Source organism: Phyllostomus hastatus, unplaced genomic scaffold (genome assembly GCF_019186645.2).
Source record: "Phyllostomus hastatus isolate PE091 unplaced genomic scaffold, TTU_PhHast_1.1 phas_contig_40, whole genome shotgun sequence".
In the NCBI taxonomy this organism is placed as follows: Eukaryota; Metazoa; Chordata; class Mammalia; order Chiroptera; family Phyllostomidae; genus Phyllostomus; species Phyllostomus hastatus.
This window is the reverse complement of record NW_025333872.1, coordinates 6322298-6341482: the sequence shown is the minus strand read 5'-3', so window position 1 is coordinate 6341482 and position 19185 is coordinate 6322298. Positions and strand designations below refer to the sequence as shown.

Genomic DNA, 19185 nt, shown 5'->3' with positions numbered 1-19185 from the left:
AATAAACTCTGTTTTGTGTACTCACAACTGTAAACTTACTTTTGCTCACCCCTGTATTTTACCTCATTTAATCCTGAAAGCAAGTCCACGAATAAGGTGTTATTGCCCCCATTTTACAGCTGAGGATGAAGAGGGTTACTCCAGGTCTTGTGACTAGGAAATTGCAGAGCAGGGCTTTAAACCCAGGAACCAGACCTGGGTGACTGTAAAGGCAGGTGCTTTCCCTCTTTCTTATCCTGCCTGCCATCTAGCCCTGCCCATCAGCATGGCCTGAATTTTGTTCAGAAATATGACTCATAATATGGTTCAAGAGGACCACACCGACCCTCTGAGGGTGTTACTGGGCAGCCTACGAATTCTCAGAGCCTCTTTTTCCCTATCCTCAGTTCCTTTGCTTTCTTTACTGGCTGAAAAACGTTCCTCTGAGAGGGAAAGGAGATAAAAGATGCAAACGTGCTTTGAGAACTATAAAGCCATATTCTTGACTCTTCTGCATAATTGTTTTCCGAAGGGGCAAAGTTCTGTGAGGGCTGGGTACTGGCGCTGTGTTTGCATTTGGGGCAGGATGTGTGTGCGGGTCATACAATCGCCATTGTTCACGTCCAGAAGTGCTCGGGCCTGAACCTGCTCTCGGCTCCACCCCAGTTGTTCCGCATGGTTTGGGGGAACGGCTAGGGGCTGGGCCGCATGGTGCACAGGCCTCTGGCCAGAGCTGGAGTGCCCTGCATGACCTTGGGAAAGTCACTTCACCTCCCTAAACCTCTCTTTCCTGAAATGGTCACATCTATGTGAATAGGTCATGGGGAAGGTTAATGGCAAAATACGCCTAAAACTCAGCACTTCGTAAGCCAGACAGTGGTGCGGGTTTGTGGGCTGGAAGTCATGGGCACTCCACGGTCTGTTGAGCAGACTCTTGGCCCATCCATCCCCTGTCCCTGGTTGGGAGGCATGGCTCAGATTTACAGTCTTCTCTCCTGCTTTTAAGGCCTGGAGGAGACGTGATTCAGAGCTTCATTAGAGCTAAGACTTTTTTTTTCACTGAAATTGTGTAAATGGTAAGTGGGAACAGTTTATAAAACCTTCTTTTGGGGAGGGAGACTACAAACGGTACACAGTAATTGTAGAGAAATTGGAAAATATTGACAGGTATAAGGAAGAAAATAAAAATAGTGTTTAATTCCTTCCTGTTAACATCTTAATAATTTCCTTCCAGAACTTTTTCTAGGCAGCATAGTCTGGAGTCAGGCTGTCAGGGTTCACATCCAGGAGCCTTCACTCCCTGGAAACCCTGACACTGACCTGTGGCGCTCGGGGGAGAAGTGAGGCGAGGCAGGTGAAACAGGTGGGGAGCACCTCGCAGGTAGTAAGAAACATTTGCTATAACATTCTGCTTTAAAATCATATTAGGATTATTTTGAGTGTGCTTTAATATAGTGCTCATTAAATGTTTCTTAGAAACTATTTTCCTTAAATAGTTGTTTAGCGTCCTCTCAAACAGATTCCATGTTTAATGAGTATTTGTGGAGCACCTACTGTGTACCAGGTACTGGATTCCATACTATTTTTAGTCTCTGTTATTGAAATTTAGCTTATCATTTTTGACCATTGTAAATAATGCTTTGATGAACATTCAGGTACATAAATCTTTGATCATCTCTCAGATTATTTTCTTAAGATAAATTCCTGGAAAGAAGAATTCCTATGTTAAAGAGAGGAGGCATTTGTAAGGTTCTCGATAATATTTCCTAATTGTTCCTCACAAAGTTTAAAAATTAATTTGTATTCGAACTATGAGCATTTGAGAGTACTCACCTCACTTCATTGGCCCTAATATCATTGTTTCTTAAAAATAGTAATTGTTGTGTCACATGGATTACCTTCTAAATAAGACACATTAGCCTTGGCTGGTGTGGCTTGGTTGGCAAACTGAAGGGTCATAGGTTTGATTCCCGGTCGGGGCACATGCCTTGGTTGCAAGTTTGGTCCCCAGTTGGGGTGTGTGCAAGAGGGGACTGGTCAGCGTTCCTCGCCCTCTCTTTCTCCCCCCATTGCCCTCTCTGTAGAATCAATAAAAATAAAAATAAAAAGTCACATTAATTCTCTGGGCCTCCATTTTTTCTTACTGCAAGGTGGAGTGCAGATGTCTCTTGCATGATGACTGTTATTTGTTAATTTAGCAAGGTCTTTGGATTTCTCTTATGGAAAGACTATGCAGATGACCAGAATTACTTACTATCAGAAGTGATTCTTTCTGCTGAGTGAGAACTTCCTCGTGTTTATGGAAAGAGGACTTAAGGAGTGCCTCTCTCACACCACTCACAGAGTGAGTGAGCCTCCCGTCCCTGTCTGGGGCACAGGATGTGACTGATACCTGGTCTGTCTGTGTTGGCAGACGAAAGGATTCTTCACTCACGCGAACAAATGTTGCCTATAATTGGCTGCAGAATTACAGGTTTTCTGTCCAATTTTCTAGGAATTTGTTCGTTTTGAAACTTTATAAGAAAATGAAGGCTACCTTCAGCTCCCTCAAGTATAAGAAAATACGGTCATAGTTTTATATGAATTTAAGTACCGAGAAAAAGTTGTTCTACTGAAAATGCTGAGGAGTATAAAGAAAATTAATACCAGTCACCACTTTATCAACTTGATAGACCCTCTGCTTTACAAAGCGGTATGTTTCTTTCTAGTATTTTCTATATATACATATATATTTGCATGGTAGGTTGCTTTGTGTGATTCTATATTTTGTTTTTTAGATCCTACCTTAAATCAATACTTTAACCATTTCCTGGACCATGCAAGCTTCCCACAACACTTAGACTGCTTTTATGTCCTAATGCCTTTTGAGGTCTTGGATTTTAATTCTCTCTCTGTACAGGGTGGGGCAAAAGTTGCTTTTAGAGTAGATTTACAGTTGTAAGTACACAAAACATAGTTTATTCTTGTGTTATAATTTATTAATTATTATTTTATTTTCCATACAAACAACTGTAAATCCACTTTTGCCCCACCCTATTTATTAAATCCCACAAGACAGTGATTTTTTTGTTTATTATTTAAAGATTTTATGAGCCCTGGCTGGCATAGCTCAGTGGATTGAGCATGGGCTGCGAACCAAAACATCGCAGGTTCGATTCCCAGTCAGTAGACATGCCTGGGTTGCAGGCCACGGCCCCTAGCAACCGCACATTGATGTTTCTCTCTCTCTCTTTCTCCCTCCCTTCCCTCTCTAAAAATAAATAAATAAAATCTTAAAAAAATATTTTATTTGTTTTTTGCGGGGAATGGAGAAGGAGAAGGAGAGAAACATCAGTGTGGTTTCCTTTTGCTCGCCCCCTACTGGGGATTTGGCCCACAACCCAGGCATGTGCCCCAACTGGGAATCGAACCAGAGACCCTTTGGTTCATAAGTCAGCACTCAGTCCACTGAGCCATACCAGCCAGGGCAAGGCAGTATTTTAAAAAATCAATAATAACGGATTAATCCATGTATTTACTCTCTTTGATGTTCTTTGTTTCTTCCTGTAGAATCGCGCTCAGCTCTTCTCTCAGATGGATTACCTTCTGCCTGAAACTCCGTGTGGTTGTGTGTGTGTGCGTGCCTCCCCGTGTGGTGGAGGGTGTCTGCTGCTGTCAGAGTTCACTCAGCTTTTGTCTGAACACCTTCTTATTTGCAGGGTATTTTCATGGGCAGAGAGTTCTAGCTTGTCTTTCTTTTTTATTTAATCCTTTAAAGATATTCCATTGTCTTCTGGCTTCCTTCATGTCTATTAAAAAGTCACCTGTCAGTTTTATTGTGGTTCCTTTGACAAGAATGTATTTGTTCTGTTTAGTTTTGTGTTTTAGTAGTTTTACTATGATGTGCCTAAGTGTGGTTCTCTTTTTTGTATTCTCCAGGGTCTTCGGAGAGCTTCCAGAATGCATAGCTTGATTTGATTTTTTTTTTGTCAGTTTTAGAAAATTCTTGGGCAGTTCTCTTCAAATATTGTTTTTGCCCCATTATTTCCCTCCTTTTCTTAGATTCCTACTCATTCTACGTGTCTCTGAAGCTCATTTTTGTATTTTCTGTGCTTCAGTATGAGTTTTTTTCTGCTGACCTGTCTTCCAGTTCACCAGTCATCTCTTCTACTGTTCTCGTTTGTTGTCAAACCCACATATTCAGTTCTTTTTATTTTTTTAAAGATTTAAAAATATATATATATATATTTAATAATATATTTTATTGATTATGCTATTACAGTTGTCCCATTTTGCCCCCTTTATTCCCCTCTTCCCTGCACATGCCCTCCTACCCACATCTCCCTCCCACCTCCCCCCTGTCCATGTTCATGTCCATGGTCATACATACAAGTTCTTTGGCTTCTACATCTCCCATACTATTCTTAACCTCCCCCTATTTTCTACCTACCATTTATGCTACTTATTCTCTGTATCTTTTCTCCCTCTCTCCTCCTCCCACTCCCCTGCTGATAACTCTCCATGTGATCTCCATTTCTGTGGTTCTGTTTCTGTTCTAGTTGTTTGCTTAGTGTGTTTTTGTTTTAGGTGTGGTCCTTAATAACTCTGAGTTTGTTGTCATTTCACTGTTCATACTTTTTATCCTTTTTTTTCTTAGATAAGTCCCTTTAACATTTCATATAATAAGGACTTGGTGATGATGAACTCCTTTAACTTGACCTTATCTGGGAAGCACTTTTTCTGCCCTTCCATTCTAAATGATAGCTTTGCTGGATAGAGCAATCTTGGTCGTAGGTCCTTGCCTTTCAGGACTTAGAATATTTCTTTCCAGCCCCTTCTTCCCTATAAGGTGTCATTTGAGAATCAGCTGACAGTCTTATGGGAACTCCTTTGTAGGTAACTGCCTCCTTATCTCTTGCTGCTTCTAGGATTCTCTCCTTCATTTTCATCTTGGGTAGTGTAATTATAATGTGCCTTGGTGTGTTCTTCCTTGGGTCCAACTTCTTTGGGACTGTCTGAGCTTCCTGGACTTCCTGAAAGTCTGTTTCCTTTGCCAGATTGGGGAAGTTATCTTTTATTATTTGTTCCAATAATTTTCCCACTTGTTGCTCTTCCTCTTCTTCTGGTACCCCTATAATTCAATGGTGGAACATTTAAAAATGCCCGGGAGGTTCCTAAGCCTCTCCTCATTTTTTTTTGAATTCTTGTTTCTTCCTTCTTTTTTGGTTGGATGTTTCTTCCTTCTGGTCCACACTGTTGATTTGAGTCCCAGTTTCCATCCCATCACTATTGATTCCCTGTACATTTTCCTTTATTTCACTTAGTGTAGCCTTCGTTTTTTCATCTAATTTGCTACCAAATTCAACCAATCCTGTGAGCATCCTTATTACCAGTGTTTTGAACTGCGCATCTGATAGGTTGGCTACCTCTTCATTGCCTAGTAGTATTGTTTCTGGACCTTTGATCTGTTCTTCCATTTGGGCCTGCCTTGATGCGCCTGTTACGTAGTGAGGTGTGGAGTCTTACATGTTCACTAGGGCGGGGCTCCCCAGTTGCTCTGTTGTGACACTGTACACGGGGCGGGGGTCTGAGAGGGAATAATGGCACTAGCTCCTCTTTCTGCTGGATTTCAGCCACTTTCCCTGCTTCCCACAAACAAATCGGGCCCTTCTGGTGCTGATTCCTGGGTGGGTGGGTTTGTATACGTTCTAGGAGCCTGTGGGTCCCTCCAGTGAACTCTCCTGTGAGGCTGGGAGTTTCTCCTGCTGCCCCCTCAACCCCCCACAGGTGTTTTCAGTGAGTGGTTTGAAGCTTTATTTCCTGGTGCTGGGACCCCGGGTTGTGTGGGCCATCTTGCTCTTCCTTTGTTTCTCCTGGTTTATCTGCACACAAATGTGAGACCACCTGGTCCGCCAGCGGCAGCCTTGCCAGCCAGCGGCAGCCTTGCAGGCCCGGTTTTACAATCTGCCACCTCCCTGGGTCCGCCAGCTGCTGCCTTGCCACGACCCCTCTCCACCCAGCCTCTGGACTCTGCCCCTCCTACCTGCGTGGATGAATGTGTCTTCTTTAACTCCTTGGTTGTCGGACTTCCATACAGTTTGATTTTCTGTCAGTTCTGGTTGTTTTTTGTTTTTAAATTGTTGTTGTTGTTCTTTTGGTTGTGCAAGGAGGCACAGTGTAAAAAGTTTCAAAAATTAATTTATTTCAGAGAAAAGGGAAGGGGAGAGAAACATCAATGTGTGAGAGTCCATCAGCTGCCACTCACATGCTCCCAACTGGGGACCTGGCTGCAACCCAGGCATGGGCCCTGACACGGAATCGAACTGGTGACCTTCCAGTTTGCAGGCCGGCGCTCAATCCACTGAGCCATGCCAGCCACGGCTTACTTTTTTAAATTTTTATTTATTTATAATTATTAAATTATATATTAAATTATATATAAATATAATTATTTATATTTTATTAAAATATTTTATTTATTTTTAGAGGAAAGGGAAGGAAGGGAGAAAGAGAGATAGAGAAAATTCAACGTGTGAGAGAAACATTGATCAGTTGCTTCTCACATGCCCCCAGTAGGGGACCTGGCCTACAACCCAATCATGTGCCCTGACCGGGAGTCGAACTGATGACCTTTTGCTTTGAGGGATGACACCCAACCTACTGAGCCAAGCTGGTGAGGCCCATGTGTTCAATTTTTAATTTTTTAAAAAATTGTAAATATTTGATTATAAATAATAAATAATATTTATACATTTAAAATAGAAAATATATTTATATTTATAATAAAATTTTTGAGTGGATGGATTTTCTTTTTCTTTTTCTTTTTCTTTTACTTAAAGTTTTTTTAAAAACTATGGTTGGCATACAACACTATATTAGTTTCAGGTGTGCGACATAGCGATCAGACATTCATATAACTTAAAGAGTGAGCTCCGTGAGTCTGGTACGGATCCGGCACCACACACAGTTATTACAGTGTTACTGACTATATTCTCTGTGTTGAACTTCACTTCCCCTTGACTTATTTTGTAACTGCAGTTTGTCCTTCATCTCCTTTACTGTTTTTGCCAATGCCCCCACCCCCTCCCATCTGGCAGCCATCAATTTGTTCTCTGTATTTATGAGTTTATTATTTTTAAAATTTATTTTGTTTTTTAGACTCCTAAGTAAAATAATATGCTATTTGTCCTTCTGTCTGATGAGCTTCAGTTAGCATAATACCCTCTAGGTCCATCCATATCACAAAGGGCAAGATTTTGTTCTCCTTATGGCTGAGTAATATTTCATTGTATATATGTGCCACGTCTTATTTATCCATCCTTTTATCAAGGGGATTGTTTTTCATGATTGCGCTTTTCTAGTGTTCCTTTCTACCTATTTGCTGGTATACTTGGACTTTTTTTTAAAGAATGAGGAGATCTGGATTTTTTTAAAGAGCAAGGGGAAGGAAGGGAGAAAGACAGGGAGAGAAACGTCGATGTGCAGGAGGAACACTGATCAGCTGCCTCTTGCACGCCCCCAGCTGGGGATCTGGCCTACAACCCTGGCATGTGCCCCGACCAGGAATCAAACAAGCGATCTTTCAGTTTGTGGGACAACACCCAGCCCACTGATCAACACCAGTCAAGGCATACTTGCTCATTTTTGTTTGAATGCTGGGCATTTTACGTGGAAAATGTAGAGGCTCAAGATGGTGCATCACCTGGATTCAGTGAAGGCCGATCTGTTTCCAATTCATGCTTACTTATAGAGTGGGTGTTTGTTAGGGTCCTTCCTATTTGGAGGCCCGGATGACCAAGTTTTGTTTCCCTGAAACCCCAATCTCTGTGTCACTGTTTCGTCTTTTAACAGCCTCTTTCTGCTTGGATGCCAGAGTCCAGCCCTCCGCACACATGGCGTAGGTGTTGGCAAACGCCTTGCGGGGAAATTGCAGAGCACTGGGTCCCACTCCGTGCTGTTCACATTTCTCTGGTGTCGTGGCCTGTCAAATCTTGGATGTCTGTGTAGCCCTGAACCCCAGTTTTTAATTTTCTCAGTCCAGGAAGAAAGCTGCTGCAAGCTTTAATTTGCTCCTTTCTTCTGCCAGATAGGAAATGTCCCGAGGGGAAACACTAGCCACCGACACAGCCTCTCTGAGCTTCCTTTCCTCACAGGGGTGTGAAACTCATTTTCACAGGGGCCACATGAGCCTTCCGGTTGCCTTCAAAGGGCCGAATGTAATTTTAGAGCTGCATACATGTAACTGACTCCTTAACTAGGGGCAAGGAACCAGGTGGAGTGGCCCGTGGGCCTTGTGTTTGCCACCTGTGCCCTAGGAGCCTGGTCCCTCAAGTCCCAGCTGTCTCGTTGTGCTCCCACACCTTTACACGGTGGTGGTCACCATTACTGTTTGGTATTTCATCCGCCTTTTACTGTTGTTCTCTATAGAAGTCCAGTTAGTTTAATAGCTGCTTTGTCATAATAGCTCCAAGTGAAGTCTAATTCTGTGTCTTTTATTATTTGACTCATAGGCATTTTTCATGTCTTTAAAATTTCTTTGTTTGGTGATTTTTAATATCTGCACAAAACCCTTTCTTATGACTTTCATAATCTACTCAACCATTCTTTTATTGTCAGATTTTTAGGTCATTTCCCATAACTTACTTTTATAAATAATGCAGTAAGTGTCTTTGTGCGAAGCATTTTATTAATATTTTAAAAGGATAGAATAGGACTTTCAGAGTTGGAAATATTAATCAGTAGTGATTGTTTTCATGCGTATGTCATATACATAAATAAAACTGTAGACCTTTTCTTAGATGTTTCAGAAAGAAGCTTTCCTTTTAAAAAAGTGTTTTTCTCTCTTTGAAAAATTCATGTAATGCTTACTATGTGCCAGACATTTTTTTTAAAGATTTTATTTATTTATTTTTAGAGAAAGGGGAAGGGAAGGAGAAAGAGAGGGAGAGAAACATCAATGTGTGGTTGCCTCTCAAGTGCTCCCCACTTAGGACCTGGCCTGCAACCCAAGCATGTGCCCTGACTGGGAATCAAACCAGCGACACTTTGGTTCATAGGCCCACGCTCAGTCCACTGAGCTACACCAGCCAGGGCTCAGACATTCTTCTATGTGCTTTATTCTACAAACTTTAATTCTCCTAAGAGCTCTGGGACACAGGTACTAATGATGATCCTGGTTTTAAGGATGAAGAATCTGTGGCATAAGAGGGTAGATAACTGGTCCAAGGTCAGATGGGTAATTGTCCAAGGTCACACACTTGTCCTAATGCAGAGAGTGCCTTGTGTTCTGGCTGTAGAGCCCAAGGTTTTAGCTACTACAGTGTACCACCTTGAGCTAATTGTTTTAGTTTATTTCGTCCTTTCTGCCAATTTTACAGTAGTTTATTCCAGGGCTTTCCCAGTCTTTCCTTATTTGGGTGTCATTTTTCTCCTTTGCTGTGTGGTTGCTGGGGGGTGAGTATGAGTGTGGGGGCAGTTTGGGGTCAGAGGTGCCAGGGTCAGAAGTTGCAGTTGGGACTGGGGCTGTGTGGTGGCAGCTTTCTTATAGATTGACCAGGTAAGGTTACCTGGTGGCGTGTAGTTTATCTGTTGGTGATCCCTGATGTGGATTTAATGACAAGGGACTTTCTGCTTCCATCTCTGATTTGAGTGGTTAATGTTAGCTGAGCCCCTGCCTTTGCAGTTTAGAGAGTAAGAGCAAAGTAGTATTTTGCTTCCCAGTTCCACTTAACATTAGGATATAGAGTCAAGAGAGAGGACTCATCTGCTGGTTGGACTGTCAGGCCAGCCACAGGGCAGCAGGATTGAAGAGATTACGTCCTGGCGCTGTGGACCTAGTAAGTTGCTGGGAGTGGACGAGGAGCTTGCTGTACCGTTCCGTGTGTAGCTCCATCCCTCTCTGTCCAGTGTTCCTGGCACCCATTCTTCTCTTCATCTTCCTGCCCACCTTCCTTTTTGGGTCCAGCATTTTTCTGGGATGGAGTTAGGTGTGAGAATTGGCTGTTTTTCTTTGGGTTGTTTGAGTTTAGAGCTTGCAGTGAGTTATCAGAGAGGGCTTTGCAGGAGAGATGGCGTTGAACTGTATTTATTCAATAATGTCCAAAGAGGTCGCCAGGAAGAATGATGGGATGGCAGAGAATGGAAGGAGAACCTGTCCCTTCCCTGCCTACAACCCTTCAGTGACCCATCTCGGTAGTCATTGAAAGCCAGAGTCCTTACAGTGGTCTGGGGACACCTGGCCCCCTCTCCCTGTGTCTGTGACACCACCTTCCTCTCCACTGTCTCCACCTTGCTGGCTCTGCTCCAGCCGCTCTGGCCTCCTGGCTATTCCTTGAACGTACCTGGCATGTTCTTGCCTCAGGGCCTTTGTGCAGGCCATCCTCTGTGCTTGGAGGGCTCTTCCAGAACCTGCACACCCTTGCGCATTGCTCGCTCGCTCTCCTTCTTCAAGGCTTTGCTCAGATGTCTCTCTCTTGCTCATTGAGGCTTTTCTCACTGCTGCATGGAACACTGCGCCCTGCCTTCTGCCCCATGTTCCCATCTCCTTTGTCTGCTCTTCCCCTCTCCCCCCACACAACTTTAACCTCTTGCATTCCACATGGTTCGCTTGTTCATTATCCTTACTGTCTCCTCTTTCCTAGAATATGGACCCCAAGAAGCCAGGGATATTTGTGTGCTTGTTCACTGCAGCGTCCCAAGCTCCTGGGATCATGCCGGGCACCTAGTAGGCACTCAGTAAATGTATGTTGAATGCTGCGTCCTTGGGGGCTCTGTAGGGCCCCCAGCTCAAGAGACTTTTATCACATCTTAAAGTCTGTAACATCTCTTTGCTGGTCGGAATTTTTCAAATTAAAATTTTTATCATTGTCATCCCTTCCCCCTTCTAGTTCACTGAAGACTGTTATGAAACAAAACTCATTATGCTTCAAACTCTGACAGAGCTGAGGCCCTGGGGAAGGTGTGAGGAGGCAGCAGCAGCGGGAGCTTCCTGCCAGCCCCCCTCCTTGGTTTTCTGGTGTGCTTGGTTCCCTGAGGAGGGCCTGGACCCCACTGGGTGGCCCCAGCAGGACTCCCTGACCTCCCGGGGTACATCTGAGGGAGGGGCTGCTGGCAGCCGGAGAGCAGAAGGCCACGTCCTGCAGCGTCCTGCAGCGAAGGGCTTCTCCAGTCCGCAGTACTCGGGATGGGAGGGAAAAGGAGGCAGGCTGGAGAGCAGAGAGGAGAGAGGGGAAGGGAGCGTTTCCTGTGGTTCTGTCGGAGGAACAATGTCACAAGGAGAAGTTAGGAGTCTGGTCTTCCTTGAGTGTGACTGTTAGTTTTCACTTAAAGGGAGTGGCTTTCATTCATTTTTCCTGTGTGCGTGGTACAGGCAGGCTCGCAGCATCTGGGGGCCTGAGATGGGCGTCGGATCTCCCCTCACTCCTTGTTCTGCCGAAGGAGGGACAGTACCAGGGGACCTGGGGTGTAACCCAATGGCTCGGAGCCCGGAAGCTGAACTGCTCCTGGACCTCTGGGTTCCTGGGAAGTGGGAAAGCCTGCTGGGAATAATTAATGTGTGTAGAAGGGAGGGAGGAGGCTGCATCTATGAGGAAGTGGCTTAGACTCCTCCCAGCATTCTTTTCCAAACGTTTCCCTAAGCGAGTCCTTGCCCAGGCTTTTCAGAGTCAGGGCAGACCTCTCCTCTCACTTCTGACAGGCCGAGGGTTTGTTCTGGGCCTCAGAGCTTCAACTCTGAGTCTCCTTTGGACTTCTGGTTTTTTCCTGTGAACAAAGGAAGAGAGAGAGTTTAGAGAGTAATATTCTTGGATTAGTACAGGACTAGGCCAGGATAACGAAGTTATTGATAAACTGACAACGTGCAGTGGTGTCAGATGTGGAGATCTGAGGGAGGAGGCCTGAGGGGAGCCCTGGCTCTCCAGACCGAAGGTTTCGCCCTCCACCACCCCCTGCGCCCCAGTCTCGGTTTCTCATCTGCTAGTAAAGTAGCAATACCGACTGATTTGACTTCACCTCCTTTCATTTCCTCGCTCCTGTCTTCTGGTTTTGGGGCCATAATGAGCTTCAAAAAGCCACCAGCCAAATGATCAACTTCTGAAAAATCGAATGTGCAGGACTAAAAATATGCAGTTGCATTGTAATGCAGATGCACTGATAAATTAAGGGGAAAATAATTGGGCTTACAGTTGTTTGCTGCTGCGTCGTCCCAACCAGAAGTTACTAGGAAACAAATGGTTTCACCCTGGTTGGTCCTGGGCCTGTAGCTTAGTTGTGTGGAATATGAAGCCAGGGAGGCCAAGATCCTGCTTGGAGCCCCTCTTAGGTATTATTACAGCATCTTGACCCATTCTTCAGACTTGGCTCCTACCTGCCCACATGGCCTGCCAAGCCCACACCTACTGCTTCTCACTGCAGCTCGGGAGCGCGCTTGGCTTCGAGTGATCCCTCTGTGCTGTGGAGGAAGACAGCACTCTAGGCGTACCTCCGTCTGAGGACCCCAAGAGTCCTGTTTTAAAAAGTATAAAAGAGAGCTTATTTCCCATTGGCTAGGCACTTGTTATTATAAGGCCTGGGTAAATAAGGTCTTTGTTCTTATGTATTAGCTAGATTTGGGCTTATTTGAAATAAGTAATTCAATAAATATTGAATCCTCACTATATGCAAAATACTAGGCTAAGCGTTAGGTCAAAGTTCGGCAAACTTTAATAAAAGGTTAGAGAGTGCATAGTGTCAGCTTTGTGGGCCCTGTTTCTGTCCTCAATACTCAGCTCGGCCATGGTGTTGTAGAAGCAGCTGTAGGCAATCCATGAAGGGGTGAGATCTAATCAAACTGTAGTGTAAAAACCAGGAGGCCAGATTTAGCAGGCAGGCCTCACAGTCACTGACTCCTTCAACCCCTGCACTCTTTAGAGATACAGCTATGCCCAAAACTGATGGGATCGTGACCCTCAGGGAGTGTTCATTCTTGTCGGGAATATTTCTTTGCTATTAGTAGCATTGCTTTGAAAACAGACTTGTTATAAATAGTGGGCAAGTAGCTGTGTGTGGGGGAGCATTGGAAACCTAAGTCACTTTACTAAAGAAAGGTTCTAGCAAACACTCAGTTGTAGGTGTGGGGGGCACTGTGTGTACTTAATTTGGCATATAGATACTATTTCTGAGTTGCTTCCCCCCCTGCCACTTAACGTAATTTCATGTGCATATTTCCATGCATCAACCTAGGTTGTATAATTTTAATGGCTACGGCTACATTGTATTTCTTGCTGAGTAAAGGCAGATCATGTGCCCCAAGTATGGTAGGTACTTGTTAGATGTTTGTTTCCAGTTGCAGTAAAAACCGGGAAGTGGAAAAGGAGCTGGTTTCTGCAGAACCTCCACTGGGAGGGACCGTTGACGTGGGAGAACTCTAGAGGCAGGCATGGGTGATGTCCTTGTGCCATCCCTCTGGGTGACACACAACATTTTGTAGCCCGGGATCTGACAAGTAAGTGTGTTGTCAGTGCAGATGTTTAAGAGACAAGCTGAAAAGCATTGGTGGGCTGTGGAGCAAAACTTTGTGGGGGCAAAGGGGGAGGAAAGGCAACCCCTTGCAGAGAAGACAGGAAACCCCCAGGGGACGGGTTGGTACAGCTGTGCGGGGAAAGGCATGGATTCCGGGGAGAGACTGAGCTGGATTTGACTCTGACTGTGGGTTTGCCCCTTATGTGCTGTAACTGGGCACTTCCTTAGACTCTCTGAGCCTCAGTTTTCTTTGCTGCAAAATGGGACTGTCATACCCATTCCATAGAGATGTGGAGGAGATCAGGTGAATAATCTCGTAAGCACCTAACAGTGCTTGGCATGTATTAAGCTCACTAAGTAAGAGTGGGCTGTTATTTGGTATGAGATGCGTTGCCCATGTTAGGGTCACAGTTCACAACGGTAGTTGTTTTATTGTTAATTTGTGTTGAGGAGGTCCTGCAAATTGCCCTGGACTAAGACTGTGCTCTGGGGACCTTTGCTTCAGTCCAGGTTTGGAGGTCCCACCTCATCACCTCTACATCCCCTTATCCCTTTATGACTCAGGCTGGGGAGATCTGACCTGACTCATGAGCCCAGGCTTTTAGTGAAATCACGTTAGAGCCTGGTCGTCTCTCATTCGTTCATTCATTCATTCATTCAGCACGTACACTGAGCCCCTACTTTGTGCCTGTGGTACAGTGTGCTGTGGTGGAGAAAACAGGTGTGGCGATCATGGGATCCATCAAATAATCCCACAAATGGTTAATGATGGACTCTGATAAGAGCTGTGAAAGAAAAGTACAGGCATTAGGTTGGGAGAGGATCTCTTTGTATGCGACACAGTTCCATAAGTAATCAGGGAATACAAGTCATAGCGAGATGCCATTTTGTCCCCATTTTATTGTTAGGAGCTGTGTAGTGGCAGACATGGGAGAGGACACTCAAGGCTTCTCCACGCTGTTTTTGGAGGGGAAACTGATAGGTGTACTTTGGAAAACAATTATCTTGCAAAGTTATACGTGCACATATGTGTGACCTGGATTTCCAGTCCTAGTTACAAAATAATCATGGAAGGCTCGTTCATGTGGGCGCCAGGAGCTGTGCACTGAGGACATCCCTAGTAGCACTGGCGATTCTGGCAAAAACCTGGAAACCCAGATGCTCATCAGCCGGAGAAATGACTAAATGCATTGTGGTATCTGATGGGCTGTTTGCAGCCGAAACATGAATGAATACCATCTCCATTCAGCCTCATTAGTGAATCTTAATAATCTAAGTTTGAGTTTTATTTTATTTTATTTTTTAAAGGTTTTACTTATTTACTTTCAGACAGAGAGGAGGGGATTGGAGGGCAAAAGAGAGGGAAAGAAACATCAATGGTGGTTGCCTCTCATGCACCCCCAACCAGAGACCTGGCCCACAACCCAGGATGTGCCCTGACTGGGAATGGAACTGGTGTCCTTTTGGTTTGTAAGCCGGCACTCAATCCACTAAGCCATACCAGCCAGGGCCTAAGGTTGAATTTTAAAAAGTAAGACTCTGACTATTCCATATAGCATAGTACATTATGAGTAAATTTTCAAATCAACAAAAAATTTAAGACCCATTGTTCAGGGATGAATGCTGGCTGGTGGGTGCGTGCTGTCCTTCTGCGGGACTCTGGGATGCATTCATGAAGAGATCCCCAAGTGCAGCGATCAAGGTGGGAGTGAGGAGGATCCGGCTCATGTTTTGAAGGCATAGTAGACTTTCTTGTTTTTGCTTTGGAAAGTTTTTTTTTTTTAACTCAAATTACAAAATGTTATACATCAAAGTAGTGACACTAGGGGCATGTGTGTGCATCTTTACTTTTTTATGATCACGAACACATTTTGTGATGACCACAGATGCAGATAGAATATGGGAAACTGTGGCGGTATTTGATATCTCTTGTTTCCTGCACATGCAAGGTGGTGCTGGGAGATCTCAGCTCTGAAGGGCTGTGTTTGCAGCTGGGTGTGAGATTCCCTGTCCCAGGGCTGCTTTCACGGTGAGGGGACAGATGGGGCTGGGTGATGAGGCCTCTCGGGTTGGTTCCAGGCAGAGCTAGTTCAGAGATGAGTAAGGAGGGAGCACTTTCTGGCGGTAGGTTTGGGCTCAGGCGTACATAGCGAAACTCTTCCTCGCATTTGCTCTTCTCATGGGTAGGCCTGAGGCGTACCACCTCCCTTGTAGAAGGACAGAGTAGGAGCTAGAGGGGACACCTGGGAGTGAGAGAACCAGACAGAAGTTGGGATGGTCTGGAAGGAACCCAGATGCGCTGCTCTGGGGATGAAGTGCACCTGATGGGAAGGTTCAGAAACATGCCTGGGTTTGGCTGCCTGACCCGGGGTGACATAGAAGCCACCAGAGGAGCAGAGCACTGGTTAGGTGAGCATGGCCCTCCAGGGCAGCAGTGAGTAAAGGAGGAAAGCTTGCAGACGAAGGCAGGAGTCCAGAGGAGGTGATGTGGACAAAGTAAGACTGGGGAGCCAGATCCCATCCAGTGACTGCTGGAGAGAACAGGGAACACTTCCAATACTAGAGAGCTTAACACGTGGGATGCAGAGCGGAGTTCTGTGTGGCTCCAGAAGGTAAACCTAGAATTGAACGGTGGAAGCGCCTTGGTAGAAATCACTGTTTTTCAAACTGCAATTTGCAGTCCATTAGTGGGTCGTGCAGTCAACTTAGTGGTCAAGACCAGCAATTTTAAAAATTGATATAGAAAGGAAACAATAGAATAGTGAAAGAAATCTTGAGTGGATCAGATGTGTATGGGTCACCATTGTTTCTTGAAAATATTTGTTTGGTTATATATATGTATATGCATGTATGTGTATATGTATATTTATTTGTTTTTAGAGAGAAGGGAAGGGAGAGAAAGAGAGAGAGAGAAACATCAATGTGCGGTTGCTTCTCGTGCGCCCCCTACTGGGGACCTGGCCTGCAACCCAGACGTGCTCTAACTGGGAATCCTACCAGCAACCCTTTGGTTCTCAGGCCCGTGCTCAATCCACGGAGCCACACCAGCCAGGGCCAGTTTTATATATTTGTATGGGTATATATTTTATGTACTGAGTCACGATACAATTTCTTTGTAGGGGTAAGGTGGAAAAAGTTAGAAAATCATTGTTATGAGCTACCATTTATTAATTCTACTTACAACAAAAAATGTCTTTTACTGTAATCTTTTTTAAGTATATTTTATTGATTATGCTATTACAGTTGTTTCATTTTTTTCCCCCTTTCTCCCCTTCCACCCTGCAACTCCCTCCCTCCAGGATTCCCCCCCCCACCACCACAGTTCATGTCCATGAGATATACATATAAGTTCTTTGGCTTCTCCATTTCCTATACTATTCTTAACATCCCTCTGTCTGTTTTGTACCTACCAATTATGCTTCTTATTTCCTGTACCTTTTCCTCTCATTCTCCCCTCCGCCTCCTCCTCACTAATAACTATCCGTGGGATCTCTGTTTCTGTGATTCTGTTCTTGTTCTGGTTGTTTGCTTAGGTTGTTTTTTGTTTAGGTTTAGTTATTGATAGTTGTGTTTGTTGTCATTTTACTGTTCCTACTTTTGATCTTCTATTTCTTAGCTAAGTTCCATTAACTTTTCACATAATAAGGGCTTGGCAATGATGAACTCCTTTAACTTGATTTTATCTGGGAGGCACTTTATCTGCTCTCCCATTCTAAATGAGAGCTTTGCTGGATATAGCAATCTTGGATGTAGGTCCTTGCCTTTCATGACTTGTAATACTTCTTTCCAGCCCCTTCTTGCCTGCAAGGTTTCTTTTGAGAAATCAGCTGATATTCTTAGGGGAACTCCTTTGTAGGTAACTGTCTCCTTTTTTCTTGCTGCTTTTAAAATTCTCTCCTTATCTTTAATCTTGGGTAATGTAATTATGATGTGCCTTGGTGTGTTCCTCCTTGGGTCTGAACCTCTCTGGGCTTACTGAACTTCCTGGAAGTCTGTTTCCTTTGCCAGATTGGGGAAGTTCTCCATTATTTTTTCAAATAAGTTTTCAATTTCTTGGTCTTCTTCTTCTCCTTCTGGCACCCCTATATTCAGATGTTGGAATGTTTACAGTTGTCCCAAAGGTTCCTAAGCCTCTCCTCATTTTTTTGAATTCTTGTTTCTTCATTCTGTTCTGATTGAATGTTAATTTCTTCCTTTTGTTCCAAATCATTAATTTGAGTCCCTGTTTCATTCCCTTCACTGTTGGTTCCCCGTACATTTTTCTTTATTTCACTTTGTGTAGCCTTCACTTCTTCCCTTTTTTTTTGCAGCTGTACTCAACCATTTCTGTGAGCATCCTGATTACCAGTGTTTTGAACTCTGCATCTGATAGGTTGTCTATTTCCTTGCCACTTAGTTCTTTTTCTAGAGTTTTGATCTGTTTTTTCATTTGGGCCATATTTGTTTTGTTTCTGTGCATCTGTTATGGTGTAAGGGGTGGAGCCTTAGGGATTTGCCAGGGCCAAACAACCCACTTTGCTGGGTAGTGGTGCTGTATGTGGAGTCTGTGAGGGAACAGAGCCCCTTGCTTGGCTCTTGCTCCGCTTTCAGTCACTCCCCTGCTACCCACAAGTGAATTGTGCTGTTCTGGTGCTGACTTCTGGGTGGGTGGGTCTGTGTACTTTCTAGGATCCTGTTGACCCCTCCAACAGACTCTCCTGTGAGACTGGGAGTTTCTCTTGCAGCTACCACAACCCCCACAGGTTTTTACAGCCAGAGGTTTTGAGGCTTTATTTCCTATGTTGGAGCCCTGGGTTGCATGGTTTGTGTCTCTCCTCAGTTGTTCCTCCTGGTTTATCCACATGTGAATGTGGGACTGCCCCACCCACCAGCTGCCAGCTTGCCATGTGCCCTCTTCACTCCTGCTGCCCATTTCCCCTCCTTCTACCAGTCCGGATGAATGTTTCTTCTTTAACTCCTTGGTTGTCAGACTTCTATACAGTTCGAATTTCTGCAGTTCTGAGTGTTTTTTGTTTTTTAATTGGTTGTTATCCTTGTTTTGGTTGTGTGAGGAGGGAAAGCATTTCTTATTCCTCCATTGTGGCCCAAAACTCTAAAAATTTTTTTTTATCCTTACCCGAAGACATTTTTTCATTGTTTTCAGAGAGAGAAAAGGAGAAAGGGAGGGAGGGAGAGAAACATTGATGTGAGAGAGAAACATTGATTGGTTGCCTTACATACACGCCCAGACCTAAGGTCAGACCTCAACCTAGGTAAATGCCCTAAGTGGGCATTGAATCCACAACCTTTCCTTTACATGATGACACTCAACCAACTGAGCCACACTGGCCAGGCCTATTTTTTTTAAATCGTCACCTGAGAATATGTTTATTGATTTTAGAGGGAGAGGAAGGAGAAGAGAGAGGGAGAGATGTGAGGGAGAAACATCGATTGATTGCCTCCTATATACACCCCAACCAGGGATTGAACCTGCAAACTAGTTATGTGCCCTAACTGGGAATCAAACTGGCAGCCTTTTGGTGTACCAGATAACGCTCCAACCAACTGAGCCATCCCCCCACCCCGGGAGGGGGCAGAGCATACAATTTACTTTTTACTGAGGACTTATACTGGCCTAAGTACTTTGCTGAGTGCTTCATATATATCTCATTTAAATCTCACAATGACCCTTTCATGCATGTATTATTGTTCCTATGTTAGAGATGAAGAAATTCAAGTTTAAAGAGGCTA

The 19185-nt window shown here is 44.3% G+C and overlaps 1 protein-coding gene across 16 annotated transcripts in view; it reads left to right on the top strand.

Annotated features, from left to right (window-relative positions):
- The window catches only part of TRERF1 (transcriptional regulating factor 1), a 202227-nt gene that overhangs the window by 12603 nt on the left and 170439 nt on the right, over positions 1 to 19185 (top strand). The window contains exon 1 of one of the 16 annotated variants that reach the window (XM_045843171.1): positions 2650 to 2671. The exons of 14 other annotated variants lie outside the window; for them this stretch is intronic. The gene's annotated coding sequence lies outside the window, so the exon portion shown is untranslated. Of the gene's footprint in view, positions 1 to 2649; positions 2672 to 10659; positions 10699 to 19185 lie in introns of those variants that run through there. One more of the 16 variants, XM_045843170.1, reaches the window with a different exon arrangement.